Source organism: Prionailurus bengalensis, chromosome D1, assembly GCF_016509475.1.
Source record: "Prionailurus bengalensis isolate Pbe53 chromosome D1, Fcat_Pben_1.1_paternal_pri, whole genome shotgun sequence".
Taxonomy (NCBI): domain Eukaryota; kingdom Metazoa; phylum Chordata; class Mammalia; order Carnivora; family Felidae; genus Prionailurus; species Prionailurus bengalensis.
This window is the reverse complement of record NC_057346.1, coordinates 29,377,219-29,398,408: the sequence shown is the minus strand read 5'-3', so window position 1 is coordinate 29,398,408 and position 21,190 is coordinate 29,377,219. Positions and strand designations below refer to the sequence as shown.

The window sequence follows — 21,190 nt, the reverse complement described above, 5'->3', positions numbered from 1 at the left end:
ATAGATCAAAGTTTATTTTAATTCCTTTCACTACCCCCTCCCCCTTTATTTGACAGGGAAGACCCAGGTGGCGGAGTAAGTAGTTATAGCACAGAAAACAGCAATAATTACAATAATAGCAATAATTACCTCTCCACAAAAACAACTCCCTTTATTTTTATATTGTAAAGGTAGAATAAGCAAAAATCACAAAGTCCTATTTTAAAGAAGACACACACACACATACACACAAACAAAGAAAATGAAGATGCTTCCCACTAGTTTTTATAACCAAGTGAAATGTTTCAAACAGAGGCAGGGTTCTCTTACCAAGAGACATTTAGACTTGAAACCAAAGGTTTGGCTTTTATTCATGACTCATTCACTCATCCATTGCTTTATTGAGGAAAAATGGGTGCTATTTGTTAAGTCTGAGAGAGATGTGCCACACACAGGCCCAGAGCATGAACCTCGCCCATCATTTGCCCTGGGAGAGCTTAGACCCCAGCAGGAGAGAGGGCATCTGGGGAAATATTCCAACACAGGCTGTAGGTAACATAGGAGAAGAAATGCCGTGCTCAGGTGAGTTGCCCAAAGCAATAGCAACTTTTCTGGCTGCCCTTGTGTGATCCTGGAGAAGTCATCCCAAGCTGAGCCCCACTCTTCTTGTCTTTAAAATGTCATCGTTTTGCCCAGCTCTGCCAAAGGCACAAGGTCCCCTGAGGATGACAATCCTTTTATATAGGCTGGAGCTTTACAATACCTCACAGCCCATCCCAGGAGAGGATGGGTTTAAAAAAACTGTAATATGCCAAGTATACATAAGGAGATATTACCAATATCATTACTGCCACTGCTGCTACTATTTATATACTGATTACTCTTCTAGAGCTACCACCACGGCTTTTTCATGATGTCCTCACGGTGGAGCCAGGAATCTAAATCTCACTTCTCCCTGGCCCTGTTTTCAGTGTGATTTCTATGGTAGATGACACTGTTCTCACTCCTCTAGTGTAACCAAAATATTGGGAGGGAGTTGATCCAGTCAAGTCAGCAATGCAAGTTGGTCTTTGTCTGAAAGGCATGTAGATGTGTATGTCAGCCTTGGATTGAAGAGGTAGAAACAAAGCTTTCCTAGCATCTGCTGCTTATGGCAGCCCTCTTCCACTGAGGTTCCTGCTAATTGATGAAAATTCATTTCAATGAAAGCCACGTGTGGTATCCTTCATGGCAGAGACAAGCTCTTAGTGTTGCCACAACCCTGCTGGATCACAGAGAGGATCCTGGAATTGCTAAGGGAACCAATAAGAACACTAGCAAAAGGGAACACATCCCCTATTGTTCTGTGATGTTTGGATTGACTGCCTTCCTTCCTATTCTCCACATTGATGAACAATTTTGAACTCTGTGGTCTTGATTCCTTGCAAGTCCTCTGAGGTGTCTTACTGGGGTATCAGAGATAATACTCCAGGATAAGGCTGCTGTGGTATAATGCAGCTGCCTGAAGCAGGGTTCAGATGGGCCTTTTGGGAATTATGTGCCTGCAGCCACAAAAGTCTCCAGCCAGATCAGGAGGGCTGATGCTGATGTCGGCTATTTACACATTGGCTGCAGCAGGCAGCCTTGCTTATAACAGTATATAAAACGCGTTTTGAGTTTCTTCTATGTATAATATTTCAAACTCCCTTCTTCTTGCTATTTGAAAAAAAAAATGTTTACTTATTTATTGAGAGAGAGAGAGAATTAACATGAACAGGGGAGGGGTGGAGAGAGAGAGAGAGAGAGAGAGAGAGAGAGAGAGAATATCCCAAGCAGGCTCCATGCTGTCAGTGCAGAGATTTACTCAGGGCTAAATCTCATGAACTGTGAGATTATGACCAGAGCTGAAATCAAGAATCAGATGCTTAACTGACTGAGCCACCCAGGCAACCCCCTTCCTGCTTTTTTTTTTTTTTTGAGCTCTATTTCTTAGTATTCCCCATGGAATTTTTTTTTTCCCTGCTTGGTTTTGTAAGTACACCATCTAGGTTTAGGCCTAGAGTTCTCTGTGTCACCACTGCATTCCTCTTGGTCCATTTGTTTCAGAACTTGCTCACATTAGTCCCCTTTCCTAGGTTCCTAGATGAGGCCAGTATTAAATTCTGTCCTCATCATCTTTTGTCTAAACCAGCTCAATGGCTTCCCTTGTCAATTCAACCTCTCCTCACTTCCAGCTCTTTTTCTAAGCATCCATTGCCTCTCCCGACTCTCTACTTCCAGTCTATTGGCAACCCATTTTCCATTTCCCTATTTATTGTTTTCTGTTAGGATATTTATGCTCATATTACACTGGGCTTGTCAGATGTTGCTGACACAGCAGTGAACAGGACAATCTTGGCCCTGTCCCCCTGAAGCCAGATACACAATAAGCCATTGCACAAATACATACTTAGACATTATGTTGAGTGCTATCAAAGAAAAGACAGGGTATAATAAACACAACAAGTAGAGCCTAATTTAGATGTGTAGATATGTAGAAAAGGCTCCTCAAAAGCAATGAGATCCAGTGGAAGGAACAGCGTTTTCAAAGACTCTGAAGCAGAAGAGCACTTGTCATGTGCTGACTCTCCACACATGGAGGGGAGAACATGTGAAGGTGAAGGTAGAGAATGGTACCAAGGCCAGGTTGTATGAAGCTCTAAAATTCTTGGCGAAGATGGCAAGTTTGATTCAAAGTCAGTGGGAAGCCATTGTAGAGTTTCGTGGAAGGAGTGCCATATCCAGAAGCATGGTAGAAGAAGTATAATATGGTCTGGATTTTGTCAGACTGTCTAGGCTTCAATCACAGCTCTGCCCCTTAAAAGTACACAACTTTGGGCAAGTTACTTAACTTCTCTTTGCTTTCATTTCTTCATCTCTAAAAAGCATGATGATAATACTTCAAAGGTTGTAGTTCTTTAAGTTAATAGATAAAATGTTCTTCCTAAAATGTCTGTCCTGTAGAAAGTATTATATGAATGTTAAATGACAATGATGACAGTGACAATGATGATGGGTATGACAAGGAACTTTCAAAGATATTCTAGTGTTTGTTGTCTGGAGGTAAGATTATAACGACAGGTTGGTCAGGGGAAGAGGGGAAGTAAATGGACTAAGGGGAAGTGCTTTTACTAGTGCAGGAGACAGATGATGTTATCCTACATCAAGGTGGCAGTAATGGGATGAAAAGAAGTGCATGGATTAGAAATATATTTGGGAGACAGAATCGGAAGATGATGGATTGGATGTGGAGTTGAGATTAAGGAAGGTGTCAGATGATTCCCAAGCTTCTGGCAACATAAACTGGGTGTACAGAAGTGCCATTTCCTAGAGGAAGAGTAGATTTCAGAAAAAAACAAGCAAGAGTTGGGTTTTGGAGCTGGTAAGTTAGAGATGCCTTTGAAATCTGTAAGTGGGGATGTGAAGGAGCTTGTTGGATGTACAATCAGAAGCACACAGAGATCTGGGTTGGAGAAACACATTTTGATTCTTAGAAAAGAGATTGGATTGGCTAAGTTCACTTAGGATAAAAGAATAATCAGAAAAGAAGAGGGCCCAGGGCTAGTTCTAAAGAACTTTAGCATTTCAGAGTTGAGCACAAGAGTGCAAAAGACAGGGATCTTCTTTGGTCAACTGTAAATAGGTACATAATAAAATGTTACCAGGAACTATTTAAAGCTTCCACACTACTTTTGGTGTTCAAATCACTCTTAACATCAGCTGATCAGATTCTCACTGTGACCCTGTTGGTTCGATCAGTCAACATTATTCTCCCCATTTTTACAGATGCGAAAACTAAATCAGAGTGTGTGGTTTGATCTCTGTAAAGACTTTGAATTATGTGTAGAAAGTATTCATGATGTACTTTTTGTTTACAGCAAAAGGAATTATAAAATAAATTTTGTATGTCTTTACATTAATGAGGTACATTTTTTTGTGTCAGGAAAAGAAACATAGGTTCAGGGAAGTTGCTTACACTCATACAGTCAATAAATTTAAATATTTATGACTAACTCTGGAAAACAGTCTGGAGGTTCCTCAGAAGGTTAAAAATAGAACTACCCTACTATCCAGCAATCACACCACTAAGTGTTTACACAAAGGATACAAAAATACTAATTCAAAGGGATACATGCACCCCAATGTTTATGGCAGCATTATCAACAGTAGCCAAATTATGTAAAGAGTCCAAGTGCTTATGAACTGATAAAAGATAAAGAAAATGTGCTATATTTTACACACAATGAAATATTACTCAGTCATCAAAAAGAATGAAATCCTGCCATTTGCAACAACCTGAATAGAGCTACTTTAAGCTAGGTGAAATGTCAGAGAAAGACAAATACCGTAGGATTTCACTCATATGTGGAATTTAACAAACAAAAAAAATGATCATAGGGGAAAAAAGAGAGAGGCAAACCAAGAAACAGACTCTTAACTATACAGCACAAAGTGATGGTTATCAGAGAGGAGGTGTATGGGGGGATGGGTGAAATAGGTGATAGGGATTAAGGAGGGCATTTGTGATGAGCACTAGATGTTGTGTGTAAGTGTTGAATCACTAAATTGTACACCTGAAACTAATATTGTCCTGTATGGTAACTAATTAGAATTTAAATGAAAACTTAAAAAATGAATTTTTATACCTAATGCTCATGTTGAATTTGGATGCTATTTATGTCACAATGCACACTAGAATAAGTACCCCTACTTATCAGAGAATGTTGGAGATTTCATTTAATCTAGATAGCTCATTCTTTTTAATGTTTATTTATTTTTGAGAGAGAGAGAGAGAGAGAGAGAGAGAGAGAGAGAGAACGAGCAGGGGAGGGGCAGAGAGAGAGGGAGACACATAATCTGAAGCAGGCTCCAGGCTCTGAGCTGTCAGCACAGAGCCCGAAGTGGGGCTTGAATTCACAAACTGAGAGATAACGAAGTTAGATGCTTAATCGACTGAGTCACCCCGGCACCCCCCCCCCCCGTTTTAAAGTCTGGTCATCAGACCAGCAGCAGCCTCACCTGATAAGTTGGAGATGCTGATTCCTAGGCTTAGCACCAGATGTACTGAATAGAAGCTCTGGGTTGAGGCCCGGAGACCTGTGTTTAGGGAGGCTTCCAGGTGATGCTAATGCCCACATTGCAAGTTAGGCTAGTCTAGACTAGATGAACTTCCAGTCTGGCTGTTCCATGCTGTTTTCTCCCTTGACAGACTCACTCATCAACTTGCCTCCCTGACAATTACTCACTCACTCTGTGAAGAACACAGGATTGCAAGGCTTTCAAGTTTATCTGTGCAATTCCACGTGCTAGGAGCCATTTTTGAAGAATGATAAACAAGCAGTGTTTATATGTCAGAAGTGAAATATATTCAGTTCAGAAGACACTGCATGAGACCTACTCTATGCATGTCTGGTGACTGGATAAAGAAACTCCTACATCTCACAATGAAGTCCACAAATTATAGCAACCTAAATCAGTGTTGTAATAATTGTCTGCTCCCTGATGTAGCTTTCTCACAATGATCCCAAAGTCCTTCTAAAATATTAATATTCCTGAGAGGCACAAAAGGTAAATGTTATTATCTTTCCCTTCCAGGTGGGTAAGAAAAGGTGAAGGGAATCACACTGGGAAATGCCAGATGTCAGAATCGGAGCTATTCATTTTCTTTGGAAGTGACAGCAAAATCACTTATTTTATTTGAGTTCTCCAAAAGATATCTATGGCCTTAATATCATTTTCCCATTTCTTTTCATTTTAGTGATTACCTTCGATTTGTACTATTGTGTGCAATTTTAAATTAATTATTACACTCTAATGCCTAATTTTGGTTAGCACTTTAATTATGAAGTCATTTGAGCTTTTAGATGAGTTACAGCTGAAGTTAATGAACAGTATTTACTTTCATTAATGACAATTTTCATTACTCTTCCCTTCCACGATCACCACATAGTGAAAGCTTTCAAAGCTAGAGGAAAAATCCAATAAAGGGAAAATTCTACAGGCCCCCTGGTCTCTGAGGAGAGCAGATGGAGCTGAAATGGGCCACCTTGTGATACTGTGGGAGGATGGGGTATTTAATTGTGTTTAATATTGTTTACAGAGCTTGCTTTTCTTCCACTGTCCGTGTAAGCAGTGATTGCCATCCGAAACCCAGAGCTCCACAGACTTGGAAATCTGAGCATGAAGGCCTGTATTTGTACAACTCTAAACTCCTTGGATGGAATATTTTAAGTTTCTATTAACCCACTCTATGATTTGCTTATATGGCTAGAAACAACTGGTGATTTGGAAGGTTTAGATCTAAGGCACATGTCAGACTCCTCTTTGGAAATTCTCTACAAGGTGCGCCTGCCTGCCTCCTGCTCCACAAACGCAGCCTAAATCCTGGGGATCTGGGGCAACACCCAGGCATGTGCTTCCAAAGCAGTGGTATGGTTGTGCTGCTCAGAGTTGGTTATATAGAATGGTGAATAAACTTTTATTTTTATCCCTTAAAAATATCTTGTGTTCTGTAGATAATTTCAGTTGCTTGTTATATATTTAATAGGGGATATTGCATTGCATCTGGTTTTTGTTGTTATTGTCTCTCTTTAGATGGAAAAAATGTAAATCTGTTGCTTTTTATGGAAACATTAATGCAAAATTCCTTGTCCTATAGGCTTCTTTTCTTATTTCAAACCAGGACACACACCCCATGGATTTGGACCATGTCCACAGGGGTAAGAAGCAGGGATGCAGAGGGAGTTTGCTTTGGGAAGCCTGGGTCTGCCACTTACTAGCTGCTGGCACTTAGCATGTGCTTGACCTCTCAGGTTCCTCCTGCGGTAAATAAAACAGCCCCTGTCTCATAGGGCTGCTCTGAGAAGTGAATTAATTCATATGTGTAAAGTGCTCTAATCAGTTCTTGGCACACAGTGGATAAGAGTGGATCACGAGTTGCTGTGTGGTGGTCACCATTATGACTTTGGCATCAGTATTATCATTATTTCTGAAAATGCTCTGTGGACTCAACTTCAGGGGTTTTTTTTTGGCACAATATAAGGAGAAGCTATTTTCTAAACAAAACAATTAGGTGTAACCCACTTAACAGAAAATAAACTTTTTAAAAATGTTTATTTTTTTAGAGGAGCAGGGGGAGAGCAAGTGAGACAGAGAATCCAAAGCAGGTTTCTCACTGTCAGCACAAAGCCTAGCGTGGGACTCGAACCCAAGAACCATGAGATCATGACTTGAGCTGAAGTCAGACGTTCAACTGACTGAGCCACCCAGGTGTCCCAGAAAATAAACTTTTAAAAGAAATTATCATTGTGGAAACAAACAAAGACCAAACAAATGAGAACAAAGACTGTTTATTCGGAGCTTGCTGTGGTAAGGGAGTCAGCCATTATCACTTGTATTTTGTGGAAACTCAAAGCAGAAGAGGAGTGGGAAAGCTTTATAGAAGATAAAAGGGAAGGTGTCAGGGGTGCCCTGATGGGAGGCTATTGGCATGGGCAAGTGGTAAGCAGGCAAACTAGAAGCAGGGTGTCCCATATGACTGATTAGGGGGTGCATCCTTGTTTTTTTCTGCTTTGTCCAAAGTTGGAAGCAGGAACAAAAATTAGGGAAGCTGTCACTTATCAATGTTTTCATGGCTATTTAGGGCCAATTGTTAGAGGGGCCATTGTTTCGCTTCCTGGGTTGTTGGGAGAGATAACCAGCTGTCTTCCTGCAAATCTGATGTCTAGAATGCTGGATCCCTAGGCTGGTTACTATAGATACTAGGCTGGTTTCTTGGGCAAGTTTCTGTAGGCTGTGGGTCAGAAGTCTAGTTCGGTATATGCTCTGGACATTTGGTCTCCCACTCTATTCATTATTTGAATGCAAATGATTTTGCTTCTCAGGCCTATCTGATCATTAAATCAGAGTGGCTAAAACTTCTATTTAGAAATTCTGTAAGTTAAAAATATCTACTTAAAAGTAATAAAGTTGTATTGATTTTTTAGAAATATTCCCATAGCAGTTGCTAGATGAATAAGTATTTTGGATCGAATTGATTTCAGAGCTTATTTTAATGCATGATGGCCTTTCTCCCACTGGGCTTGGAGTAAAGTATTTCTTAGATTCACTTAGATTTTTAATAAATTTAGCTAACAATTCTATGATCCTAGAGTGAAGGAAGGATAGTAAGTTAGATCATCAAAAGGATATATTTCTAGGAAATAAATTACTAATACTTTTGAGGAGTATTATACTGTTATTTAGTGAGTTTTCATCTGGAGTTTTTGCTTAGTATGTATTTACATTTTTGCTTAGGATAATTTCATGATTGAATTATATTTCTGGGGAACTCAGGTTGGAAGATAACTCTAAAATGTGTTAGTTGATAGAGATTAACTTGTTTAGGAGTGAATATTGACAAGGAGCAAGCCACCCAGGGAAATCAACAATTGTTTTAATATGAGGATCCATTGTGAAATTGTTATGATATGATCTTTAAATTTGACCTCTTGTGTTATAGTTCATTGCCTTTGGGTATTAGCCTGTGATGAATATGACTTCACTCTGGTAAGGTAGAAAGTTTGATACACTAAAGGGGTGAAGATATAGGTTCATGGAAACTTTATGACTCTTTGTTCATCATGAAGACAAACAAGGCTTAGAAAGCTGTTTTCATATTATATCTACTAGTCCCGGGATCCCCTAGTCTGACTCTTTTACTCTAACTTGCCTCATGTAAGAAGATGAGGGACTTTGAGACATTTAGAAAGGAAATATTGTAGAGAAAACTCTTCCAAAACTCTAGTTGAAGCTGAATAAACTTCATGTAGTATGTGTACACACACACACACACACACACATTAAACAATGAAATTATCCCCTTGACTCTTCGCTCCACCCTGCCTCTTGTTATAAAGAAAAGGAGAGAAGCATTTCCCCCCATTTTTATGGGAAAGAATCTTCAGGAGAAAGTGCTTTTATTCTCCTGAGAAGTCAGGGTGGAGGTTGGCAAGCCATTTGATCTTTATAGCTCCTGAAACTAACAAGTAACAAAACCAAAACAACAAAAAGATGACAGCGGAGGAGCCAGAACCACCATCATCTCCTGTATAAGTGATGTCCTTCTTAGTATAATTAAATGCCTTTCCAGAATTACCATTTCTGTGGCCAAGGTTTCTCATTGCTGAGCCTGCAATAAACATCCATCCTGCAACAAAGAGAGGAAAGCTTGAACCTGTGAGAACTGCAGAAAAGCGGGCCCTCATTCACATAATCCATCTCCAGTGGTGAGCAGGCAGATGCCATGAGTGGGGCTGAAGGACTGGCCTGGGCACCGGCCTACCCAGCCGTCTCTATGGAAACCCAGTTGGCAAGAGTGAAAGATGCCTTCGCAAGGAGACACACCTGCAGCTCTTAAGTCTCAGCGAATTTACTTCCTCCCTCTCCCTTCATTCACATCTTTTCATTAAATGAGCTGATTTGTCACCACTGACTCTCTCAGACAGCAGCCCAAGGTTTTGATCTACTGAAAAAATAAAACTTTCATTTCAAAAATTTGCAGAGGTTTCGAGCAGTACAGGGCTGCTGTAGATAAAACTAAGGATGTGGCAGCCCTCTCTGGATTGAATGACTTAATTATTCTGGCTGTTCTTTCTCTGAAAAAAAAATATATAGCAGAAACAGCAAGCTATCTTGACTATTTCTGTCACTGAAGTCACTGATAGAAGAAACCGTTAACCACTTTAGGTCTCTGGTCTCCTGGGTGTGTTAAATTTGTACTGAGGTCTGGTCTAAAAGTTTATTTAACCTAAAGATTATTTTCATGCTGGTTTCAAAAAAGTTTCCAAAATGCCCTCTCTTCTGTAAAGCCTTTCTATATATTATGTTCTGAAGAAATAACCACTGCTCTTGCCAAGACCTGAGTGTGAAGATCCCCTGGTTATTTTCTCTGTTCTTCTTGGGCACCATTGGGATGTTAACATCTAAAATAGCCCCAGCTAGGTGATCATTCTTGATAAACTGTCTTAATTCATTTATGGGAAGGGATGTAACATAAAGAAATGAATGAATGTAAAAACATATAAATTGGTAAAATTTTATCCTTTACAACATTTTCTTTTTAATAGCTAGTGTATGTAAGTTTCTCAGTGAGTATTTGCAAGCCCCCTAGTCAGGAATTTAGAGCATGTACACTAGGTTTATCTTTCCTTGTTTACTAGCTGAGAGAGTGTCATGTGCAATTAGCTAAATTATGAAGGGTTTCCAAAATTAGATAAATAAAACAGTCCATCCTCTCCTACACTTGTCAGCATGTGGTAAAAACCAAAATGGGGCCAAACACATATACACACATTCCCAACACCCCTCTGCTATGGGGATGTGGGCTGCTTACCGATTTCCATAAAAATCCTTACTTACAATCTGCTATCTCTCAGACCCATCCTGAGTCCATTTGAATCTGGAACCTAATGAATATGTGAGAGAGAGACAGTGATTTTTAATCCATATTTTTCCTGTCATCTACTTTTTTTAAAATCCCACAGCATCAAGCACTGGTTATAGTATTTTTTCAGAGATCAAGCTTGGAAAAGGGTGTGAAAGGGGCATTTAGGAAAAAAAAAGAACAGAAAAAAGAAAAAAAAAAACTCTGAGAGAAAACAACCCACTATTAGTACACTAGGGTGAAAGCCCTTGAATGTCCCATCAAAAAGCTTCTGTACTTGGACTTCCTACTTCTGGCACCTGCTGATCCTACTTAAAACCCCCTGCATTCATTAGAGGCAGAAAATGCTTCTCAGAATCTTACACACAATGTGGGGCAGAGATCTTCACCACTAATTAATGTGGCAATCTCCAGCCAGCAAATGGGCTCATGTCCACAGTACAGAAGGTCAGGAGAAGCACATGCCCTCCTTTGTTTACCAAGCTGCACAGTGTTTAAGGCCTGGTCATGCTTTTTGATGGGTGTCGTGATGACAGATTTGGATTTTAGAAGCATTTGGACTTCTCTTGGGAAACACGCACACACACAAACACACATTCTATTTTTCTCACATACCACGTGATCTACACCAGAATCAGAGCAGCAGTTACTGAATATTAAATTAAACTACCAAAAAAAAAAAAAAAAAGGAGGGGGAGAAGAAGAAAGGAAAGTCGGTATGCATGAAAACAAGCTGGAAAGGTTAAGAGCAAAAGGAGAATTGTAGAACAGTTTCGGTCTGTTTGGAATGAATTAATCAGACCATTAAACAAATCTTTTAATCTAAAGTATCTCCTTCATTTCTGTACCCTGTAAAACAAAGTGATGGAGAGTTGATGGCAGAATCTGCCATTGCTCCTTATTTGTATTACACAGGCTGGAGTTCTGGCTTCATTAACATTCCACCGCAGTCAAAGACCACACATTCAGGCTGAAATCTGGACTAAAACGTCTGGGGGGCCCTGAGGTCTCTTACCTTGATATAAACCACCAAGTGGTTTCTTCCTTTTATGCTATCTATCTATCTATCCATCATCTCCCATGACTTGGAGAATATGATACAATCTCTGAGGAGCTCCTCCTCCAAAAAAAAAAGTATCTAAGGCTCTACATTCAAATTTTGAACACAATTTCAGAGATCCCCTGAAGCCCATCCGTTGACTTTGAGGTTAAGGGTAAGAGGAAAATCTATATTATCTCAATATCCATACTAATATTATAGGGAATCTATCTTCAAATCCTTTCAATGGGACTTACATTGTGGCACATTTCAACTTATAGAAATATACAACTTAAATTCAAGTCACAGTGTTACTAACTGAATATCAGAATTAGATGAAAAAAAGATTCAATTAAAATTCATTTCTGTTTTTTCCAAAAGGTCCATGGATACCAAAACCATTAAGTGTGGGGGTAGGGAAACCCATATCTAATTCTACTTCTTCCAATAACAGGCTAGGATTATGGACAACTGATTTAATTTCTCAGGGTCTTGTTTTTCTTCTCTGCAAATGACTTGGTGCAACTGAGTGACCTCAGAGGCCCACTTGAGTTTTTGATTCTACCTTATTTGGTGAGAGAATTACAGTGACAGTAAAAGGGACAAATAAATAAAAGGAACAACAAAAAACATAATTACCAGAATGAGACAGTAAAAATCCTCAGAAAAAGATGTAAAATGCATCTGAATTTTTCTTGCTGTAGGAATAATTTTCCCATCTATATAATAGTTGATGCTACTTCGTTCCTTAAGTTCATGATTTGCATTTGATTCCTTTTTAAAAAAATATTTTAATCACCTATGTCCCTTAGTATGGTACCTACTTATTGCCAAGAAGATGCTCAAGAAATATTTGTAGATGAGCAAATGGTTGTGTAGATTGAGAGGTGGGAAAAGGTTTGAAAGAACCCTGTGGCAGGGCAGGCAGCTGGGGGCCAGCACAATGACTGGTGGAAGGCCAACTCAACAGAGTTCTTGGAAACTGTAAGTTTTTTGGAGCTGTTTGATTAATGCAAACAGGGAGCATTTGGCAAGCCCAATGGAAAAGGACATTTTATGTAAAGCTATAATGACACAACAAGCATTCTCTCCCTGGTTTATCCAATCACATCTGCATTTCAATGCTGCTGCTGTCCTGTGAATCTCGTAAATTATTGTCACTCAGTTTTCCAGGAGAATACAAACCTCACTCTTCTTTCAGGAAACAAAGAGAATGCTTGGCTTAGGTGTCTCCTGGAAGTTACTAAGGTTCATTCCTATCCAGAGGAGAGGAATGCCAGATGGAAAGATGAGAGCTTTCTGTCCCTTGAGTAAAAAGAAAAAGGAGAGAAAAGGTTTATCTCATTACTTGGGGATAAAAGAACTAAGCTAGCTTCAAAGTGGTATGCCTTTAAACACCCATCAGAAACCACAAGTGTGGGACCAGATGGAGTAAGAAAGCCCCCTTCCCCAATTAGCTTGCAACCTCTCCCTTTCCCTCTCCTTCCTGTCTCCACCATTCCCACTCTTTTCCTCCCCTTTCCTGAATCCAGCACGATTAAGTGACTGACTTATCTCCTCAGTACTGAATTTTAAAGGGAACAGCTAACTGTGTGATCATATGATTAATATTTATACCCTGTCACTGAATGTTGACAGATTAATTATGCAACATAGTATAAAAATCAGCAGGCAGTGTGGGCCAGCAATTGCAAAGTTAGGAGCTCAACTAGGGGTCTGGCAGGTGCCCCAGGGGGACAGTAAGCTCCAGAGCCTCATGTCCCAGCCTCTCTCAGGTAAAAGGCTCACTGGCTTTTTCCCGCTCCTTACAGCTCAGCATGTCACCTTTGTGGGCATCAACGAGTAATGTTCATGGAGCCCTCCTTGGCTGCATTCTAGCTGAATCTCTCTGGGATTTGACCCCCTGAACCATACAGCCCTGATGCAGATGTCATAAATGGGGCACATAGTATTGAGCAGAACCAACTGAACTATAATGGTGGACACTTTCCGGACTGAATTCTCAGTCCAGAAGTCATTTTCATGGAATATAAATAATCTGTGATTGATTTGGAAGGATTTATTTGCATATACGGTTCCACTAGACAGAGAGTACAGCAAAGTAAAGTGGATTCCAGTCCTTAGGGAGCCTTTAATTCAATCTGGGAAGCAAGGCTTCAGTTCAGCAAGGAGCACAGACAAGGGTAATGGGAGATGTCCTCCCAACTTTGCCACTAATTAGTGTTCTATCTGGTGGAAGATACTTTTCCCACCAGGACCTGCAGTTCTTCTCTGGTGGTTGGGGCTTTACAGAGTTCAATTCTGTGGGACTCAGAAAAGGCAGCAAGGAGCAATGACATTGCTGCCACATGCCTGGGACCCAGGACTGGCAGGTCACTTGGGCAAAATCTGGAGCCCCAGTTACTTGTTTGTGAGATGGAATGACAATGCCACAGGGTTTATTATGTAGGTTATATATATATATATATATAGTGCTTAACTGTGATGTTAATAGCTATGCCATACATTGTTAAATCACTGTGAGAGATGTTTCTGAAAGAAATGGGTTGCATTGAGGTCACCTGACAGCCTCAACTGTTTTAGATTTTGCTGCTTTGCACTTCTCTTCAACTTGGCCTGTGTGAACCTGTATACTTATGGAGTGGCGTTGTGTGGTTAATTGTGTGGCTGGCACCATTTCTGCCATGTGGTACTGCTGGCGTCTCATATTATATCTCTCTGTGGAACCGTATACTGGCACTGGCCCTCTTTGAAAAAGCCCAGGCAGCTCTACTGTATTCCATGAGCCTCTGTAGGGCACACAGGGCCCAGCATCATGAGACATGTTAGTAAAGGCTGACTAAATAGCAGAAACATGAACAATGACAGAAATCTTGGTGGTAGGATGCCCCTACACATGCTGGAGGAGATTCTTCAATGGCACTTGACTAGTGGCCTGTTCCAGAGAGTGGAAATGCTATCTCAGAGTGCCTGGGATGCTTGGGTGACTGATGTTATGTGTATAGTTTGTCATTGTTCTTTTCAGTGAGTTTGTATGTGTGTGTTTGGTGGTTATTGAAGGCAGATGAATAGATAATTCTACAGAGAAGTTCACTTGAACCAATCAGTTATCAGGTCACATAACAAAAAGCTGTTGCAATCACAACACATCAAATCAATTCTGGGAGCGATATACCTTATAATCACGCAATGCAAATAATCAAACCCAATAAGTAAGCAAACCTTCAATGTCATCAAGCAAAACTCCAACTACAAGTAGCTCTGATAGCCTTAAATCAGCTCTTTACCCCTTCTGCTCCAGGAAAGCACTCATTGATGTGCTTTCCAAGCCAAGCTGGATAATTTAGCATCCACAGAGATGATGCTCCAGTTAACAATTTATCTTTGCATAGCAAGTTGGCTGATTAAATTAACTGTTTAGTAATACTCTGAGATCAGCTGTGAGTTAGAAGAAAAAAAAATCCACTTGTATATATAAAGGGAACTGTTCTAATATTCATTCTGACAATAATCTTTCCTGGTGTTCACCTGTGCCAGAAACCACCTTAGTGGGTTTGTATTAGAAGAAACAAAATAAATACAAAATGTGGTTCTTTCCCTCTACAGTGAATTGGGATAAATGGCATGCCCAAAACAAATAAAAATACAGTGTGGTAAGTGTGATCTATATATACTGATCAATGTCAGTTTGTTAAACACCTACTGTGTGTCAATCCCTGACAATTTGCACAGTTCCAGAGGGACAGAAAACAATCTGTGTCCTGAAGGAACCAGTAATCTACTGGAGAAATAGAACAGCGGAGAACATGGTGAGGCTATGAGGAAGGGAACATTAGGTGAAGTCTAGGAAAAGGGAAGCCAATTAATCCTGAATCCTGCAAATACATCAGGAATTTTGTGCAACATGCATGTGTGACAGATTTCCGTTGATAATCTTGTTACCCCTTGGAGTTGTAGGTCGTCAAACTTAACTCTGTTTTGCAAGCAGAGGATGAGAATCACCAAAGGCCTATGTGTGGATACCCACAGTAAAAAAGGAGTTGCAGAGGGGACTAGGTTTCCAATTTCCAGCACAGACATTCCACAATTGTTATGTTGTTCATTCTTATTGGTCAGAGCTTGTAAGATGAATAAGCCACCCTGTAGGTTGATGAAAGGTACTTGGGTAGATAATTTAGTACTTTAAAACCATTAGAATGTCATTTAGTGCATTAGTAATAAATTAATAGTTAACAAGAGTGGGCAATTATTTCAATGTGTGGACCAGAACAGCAGGGAAGAATAGACCAGGCTGCATATTTGGAACCTATCAGCACTGCATTTGTATGTGCCAGGTAACCTTTTAGAAGGTGCTTCTTTGTAAATGGGCCTAGTGAAGCTTAACTTGTAGAGTGCAGTCTGTTCAAAATGACCCACACTATAGGTAAATTGGATGGCATGACACAAGATTTATCCAGACAGGCTGTGTTGTAGGACATCATTTCGGACCAGAAATCTTTGAAAGTCAAATCTTTACTATTCTACCATGACTACCGACTAGTGGGTGCTGAGAACAGAGCCTTTTCTCTCTTTCTCTTTACAAAGCTCAATTAAAATGTGCATGAGCAATAATCTCCCATTCAGAGCTCCCGTGGTGATTGATAGAGTGATTTCCAAGTGTGTTTAGGCTCAGTGGAATCTATCTCTTAACCCATTGTGGGGCCAGCACAGAGGAGAAAGAAAGGAAGGCAATACAAATTAAAAAGCCAGAGGAGGCAGATTACATTCAGAAGAAATGGAGTACAGAAAAGATGACCTACAACAATTAGAAAGGAAGGAGATGGGTCCTCTGAATTGTGCACTCCAGCCATTTTCAAAAGTAAAGAAACTTCTAGTAGCAGGGTAAGAAACAGTTTTTGATGCAAAGCTCACTGCATGTTTACCAACGTGAAGGTTAATTGTGAGGCAAGAAAATGCCACCACGAGGCTGAGGCTTTTCTATTGCTGCTTTTTGTAAGTATCTCCAGGAACCTGCAAACACAGAAGAGGTCCTTTGATAGCCACGTTGGCAGCCCACGTTGCTCACTGAGATCCGGCAGGTTAATGTAGCGCTGCCAACCCTCCAGACTGAGGCAATCAGAAGCACTGCTTGATAGAAATAAAATGAAATGTGGTGGGAGGAGGGAGGGAGCCTGTGGTTGGTATTTCAGCTACTGGCAAAGCCCTCCTCAAATCAAACCCTCGGTGGAGGGCGGGTATTAGCGGAGTGGCTGAGGGGCACCTGCAATGCCGAGATTAATCCCCTTTTTGTTTTCTTTCGGGTCTATCTAGGCACTGCTGAGTGGGAGAATTTATGTTGGCCTCCTTCCTGGAAGGGAGCTGCAGGCTGAGAAAAGAGGATGTGTCATCATATGTCACTTCTCAGTGTGCCTCTGTTGCTGTCTGTCTGTCGCTCTGCCATGCTAGATCTCTGCCCCTCCCTGCCAATCCATTCTACCTTCCTTCTGCTTCTCTGTGATTTGTTTCTGTGCTTTGGATTATTATCTCCTATAAGAGCAAGACAACTACAGTCTCTGATGACAGCCCCAAAAGGTGGCTTTCTTCTATCCTCCAGAGCCTGTCAGGTCACAAGTTCAGGGAAGGCATTAAAGTGACTAAGGGAGAAGTAAGATGGCCTTTGATCACACTCCATCTTGGAGCCCAGAGACTCTGGCCAGGTTATGCAGATGTCGTTTGGAAATTAGCTAATGCTCTGAGAGATATCCCTGGGTGGGGGGTCATTTTGAAATGCAGAAAAACCCCATCTCTCATAGCAGCCTTCAATGCTTTTATTTAAGCAGAGGAGTAATTTTTTTTGAAAATAAAATACCATTCATAACATCGATGTATAAAGCAGAAGTGGATGTGCTCTGACTATAAAGGGGTGAGAGGGTGTTTGGGGGAGCCTGGAGTCAGCCCAGTGAGCCACTCCATCACCCAGAACCCTTAGAGCCATCACATCCATACCACTATGCAAATGGTATTATCAGCAAGCCCTGATCCTGGGCCTCTGACTGCAACATCCCAGAAGAAGAGTTTCCTTGCTTACATTCCCACAAAGTTACCCCCTATGAGCTGGCAGAAGCTATGCCTGATCTTTAAAATGCATATTATTACTTGCATGAGGACTCTCTCTGTCTTATGTTCTAAGGTAGGGTCACATTGGATTTTTACAAAGGAGCTGCTCTCTCTCCTGGTATATATCTATTAGTCACCATGGCAGGTGCCATTTTGTTGATTATCTTACATGGGTTTCCAGACAGGTACAAGGGTACAATTTTAAATCTTATATCTTGGTAGCTACATTCTTCCTATTCCAGATAAAGACTTTGGCAAAATTAGTAGTTGCTAGATATTAACTATTCCTCTTCTTACTGTATCAGACAGAAGAGAAGGTGAGTTTATCTCAGTATCTTATCTTGCCCAGAATTCCATCCCTCATCAATGCAAATAGTGGATGCATTTTTGATGTAAGAGTCAGTATTTTGGAAAATGGCATTTACCCTACAATGGCTATGCCCCAGGTAGAATTCTGGGCTTTGGGTTGCGTGGCTCAAATCCAGAGAACAGAGGGGGGACAGTTGCTGGCTCACGCATGAGCTGCTTCAACATCCTGCCTAACTGAGCACAGCTATGCTCCATTTACAAGAGGCAGCGTTAGCGCCTATCTCATGTGGTTTTAAATAGACGCGGGATGTAACCCTTCTTTTCTGACAGCACAAAACTCCTTCCCGAAAAGTCACCTTCAGGAGATATGTTTTTTTGTGAAGAGTCACTGTCTGTATAGTTAAGTCCAAGGGCCATAAAACAGAACTCTGAGTTTATAGTCTGAGTGCTTTCATTGACTTATTCTGTGGCTTTTGGGAAAATTGCAGTTCCTCCTTGTTATTGTTAATTGGTGAAGTCTCAGAAACTTGGGAATACCACAGATATGGGAGGTGCTTTGTTTATGAAAGATGCCACATAGAGATATTGATGTGGTCACTGGGAATTTTCGTTGGGGGTCTTGGGAGTCTCAACATAAAATAATAATAATAATAATAATGAGGTCACATTGCTCATCTTCCATTTCTCACTTATTCCTTTTTCTGCCTTCAGAGTCCATAGTAGGAACAACTGGTGTATTTAACTGTATTTCTTCTGCTGAATAATCGGCTAATTGATTTATTACAGGCATGGCCTTTCTGCTCTCTGTTCCTTAGCATCCTGCAGTGAAGTTTGTTACCTTCTCGGCCCTGTTTATTGCATCCCCATCGTGCAAGTAACCAGAAACTTGGCACTAAGCAGATGGGGAAAAATGCATTCTATAGATATCAAAGCTGAGTGGTTAAATGTTGATCTCTTTGGAGGTAGATGGCTCCCAAGACCCTGGTGCTTTTTGAAATATGTTCTAAATAACCTATTTTTCTATGTGAACACGGGGCTCGGTGAATGGAGATTATTTTCAAGTAGCCCTCAAGGTTAAAGTTGGTTGCTCTTCCAGATGGTTTCTATCTAATGCTTTGGATTATGATATTGAACCACCCTGTGATCAGAACTCCTAGTGCCAAGAATAACAAGAAGTGGAAGCCAGCCGCAGCAAGGGCTGCTGCTTTGAGGGCATGCCGAGATCTAAGGGTCAAGTCCAGACCATATGGTCTATCAAGGTCCTGCTGCAGTAACCCCAGGAAATACAAATCAACTTGCAGAACTGCTCATCATCTCTGTTTTGTATTGCGTCCGTCACTGTATCTTCTGAGTGCCCCCTTCCCTAAACCCTTCTTCTGCTCTTTCCACAGGCTTCTTTCTGCAGTAGCTTGTTTTATTCCAGCTGCCACAGATTCTAACAGACTCCTCAGGAACTTGATCCAGGAGGGCCACATGGTCTAACAGTATAATGAAGCAGAGGGGGCTCCTAGGTTGCAGATGCAAGAGTGAGACATTTTATTTAGCCTAACATTACAGCAGGTGATATGGATGCTGGGTCTCAGCTACCCTGCAAGAAAATTGTGTGTGAAATAGTTCCCCAATGAAAGGCTTACCATTTCTGGGTACTTGGACCCTAAAATGGTAAGTTGAGGACAGGTCCCTTGAGAGAGTAGAGATGTATTTGAGTTTGTATTGCTTTTCCTTTTTTCCTTACTCTGAAAGCAGTTATTTCAGCACAAAGCTAAGTGACTTTAAATATTTGCTTCCTTTTCAACAAGACCATAATGAGGCTATATGCATGCAACTAAAATGCAAGTTCCATGAAGGCAGGAATTTGTATCTGTTTTGTACTGCACTATCTCCAGCATCTAAAATAGTTCTGGGAACACAGTAAATGTTCAATAAGTATCTGTTGACCTCTGATAATAAAAACTGAACCTTTTTCTTTCTCTAATACTCTTCAAAAATCAAATCTGAAAGATCTTGCTTCAAAATCATTTAAAACTGCTGTCAGTTCCTTACCTTTCCCAGTGTCCCTCCCCAGTATCTGAACAGCACACCTGCCCAGGGTCGAGGCATTCATTCTATCTTTTCCCTGTTTCCCCAGAATTCGTCAGAACCACATCGAATGCTACTGCATTCACGTGGGCAGGGTTTCAACAGCTCGAAAAGGTTTAAGTTTCCATAACCCATATTCCACTTATTTTATTTCTGTAAAGATGGTGGGGAAATGGATTAAAGTTGTGTTTGCCCCTGGCTTAGGGACAAGATAAGAGAGGAGCCAGCACGTGGACCTTTAGTTATCAAAATCAGCTATGGATTATCTACGCTCAATTTCACATGTACGCATGCCTTCATTCTGTTTTCCTCCCCTCCTCCCTTTTATATGTTGAGAATTTTTTAAGCTTTATTTATTTATTTATTTATTTATTTATTTAGAGAGAGGATCTCAAGCAAGTTCCATGCTATCAGCACAGAGCCAAATGTGGGATTTGAACCCATGAACCATGAGATCATGATCTGAGCTGAAATCAGGAGTTGGACACTCAACTGACTGAGCCACCAAGGGGCCCCTATGTTGATGATTTTTATTGCTTGGTCATACTACTTAACTTTAACATCCACAGGCAACATCTGTTTGAGGGAAGAGGGCACACAACAAAATAGGAATTCTGTCTCGTGATGGACAATGGACTAGTGCTAGGGGAGGGCACAACAGCCTGATGCTGAGGAGGGTGTTTTCTCTTGTTGAGAGGGTTCTAGCATTAAATTGCCACTCCTTGCCACTCCACTCACAGACTCTGGTTTGTGTAGATGTCTGGATGTTTTCCTTTATAGAAACCCCTTTGCATATTCATCCCCGAGTACCACAGTGGGCAGACCCACTTCCCCCACACCCATTCCTATTCCCAGTAGCACAGCAGCCACCGCAAACCCACTCAGCAGAACAGCCTTGTCCCCCGAGGGAGCACTTATGGAGCTGACCTTAAAGAGCAATTCCAGTCAGGAATAGAGAGGCTCAATTGTTCATAAACCTGACGTTTATTACTTGGAGATTCTTTCTCTACAGAACAAGCTTCTCTTTACAATTTTATCAAAGAAAGCGCTCCTTTCCTTGGCACCCAGCTTTCTCCTCTGGGCTTCCTCCTACTTCTCACCACTCCCACCCACCTGTGGGCTTTGCATAGGACAGCAAGGGAAACAGTGGGATTCATCACCCACGAAGCTTGTGGCTCTAAGGAGGGCCAGGCTGGCATGTGGAGCAGTGAGCATCCTTTTCCCTCCTTTTACTTAGGCAGCAATTA

General features: G+C 40.9%; 1 protein-coding gene across 6 annotated transcripts in view; it reads left to right on the top strand.

Moving 5' to 3' along the window:
- Positions 1–21,190, top strand: part of OPCML (opioid binding protein/cell adhesion molecule like) — a 1,071,706-nt gene that overhangs the window by 731,899 nt on the left and 318,617 nt on the right. The gene's annotated exons all lie outside the window — the stretch shown is intronic.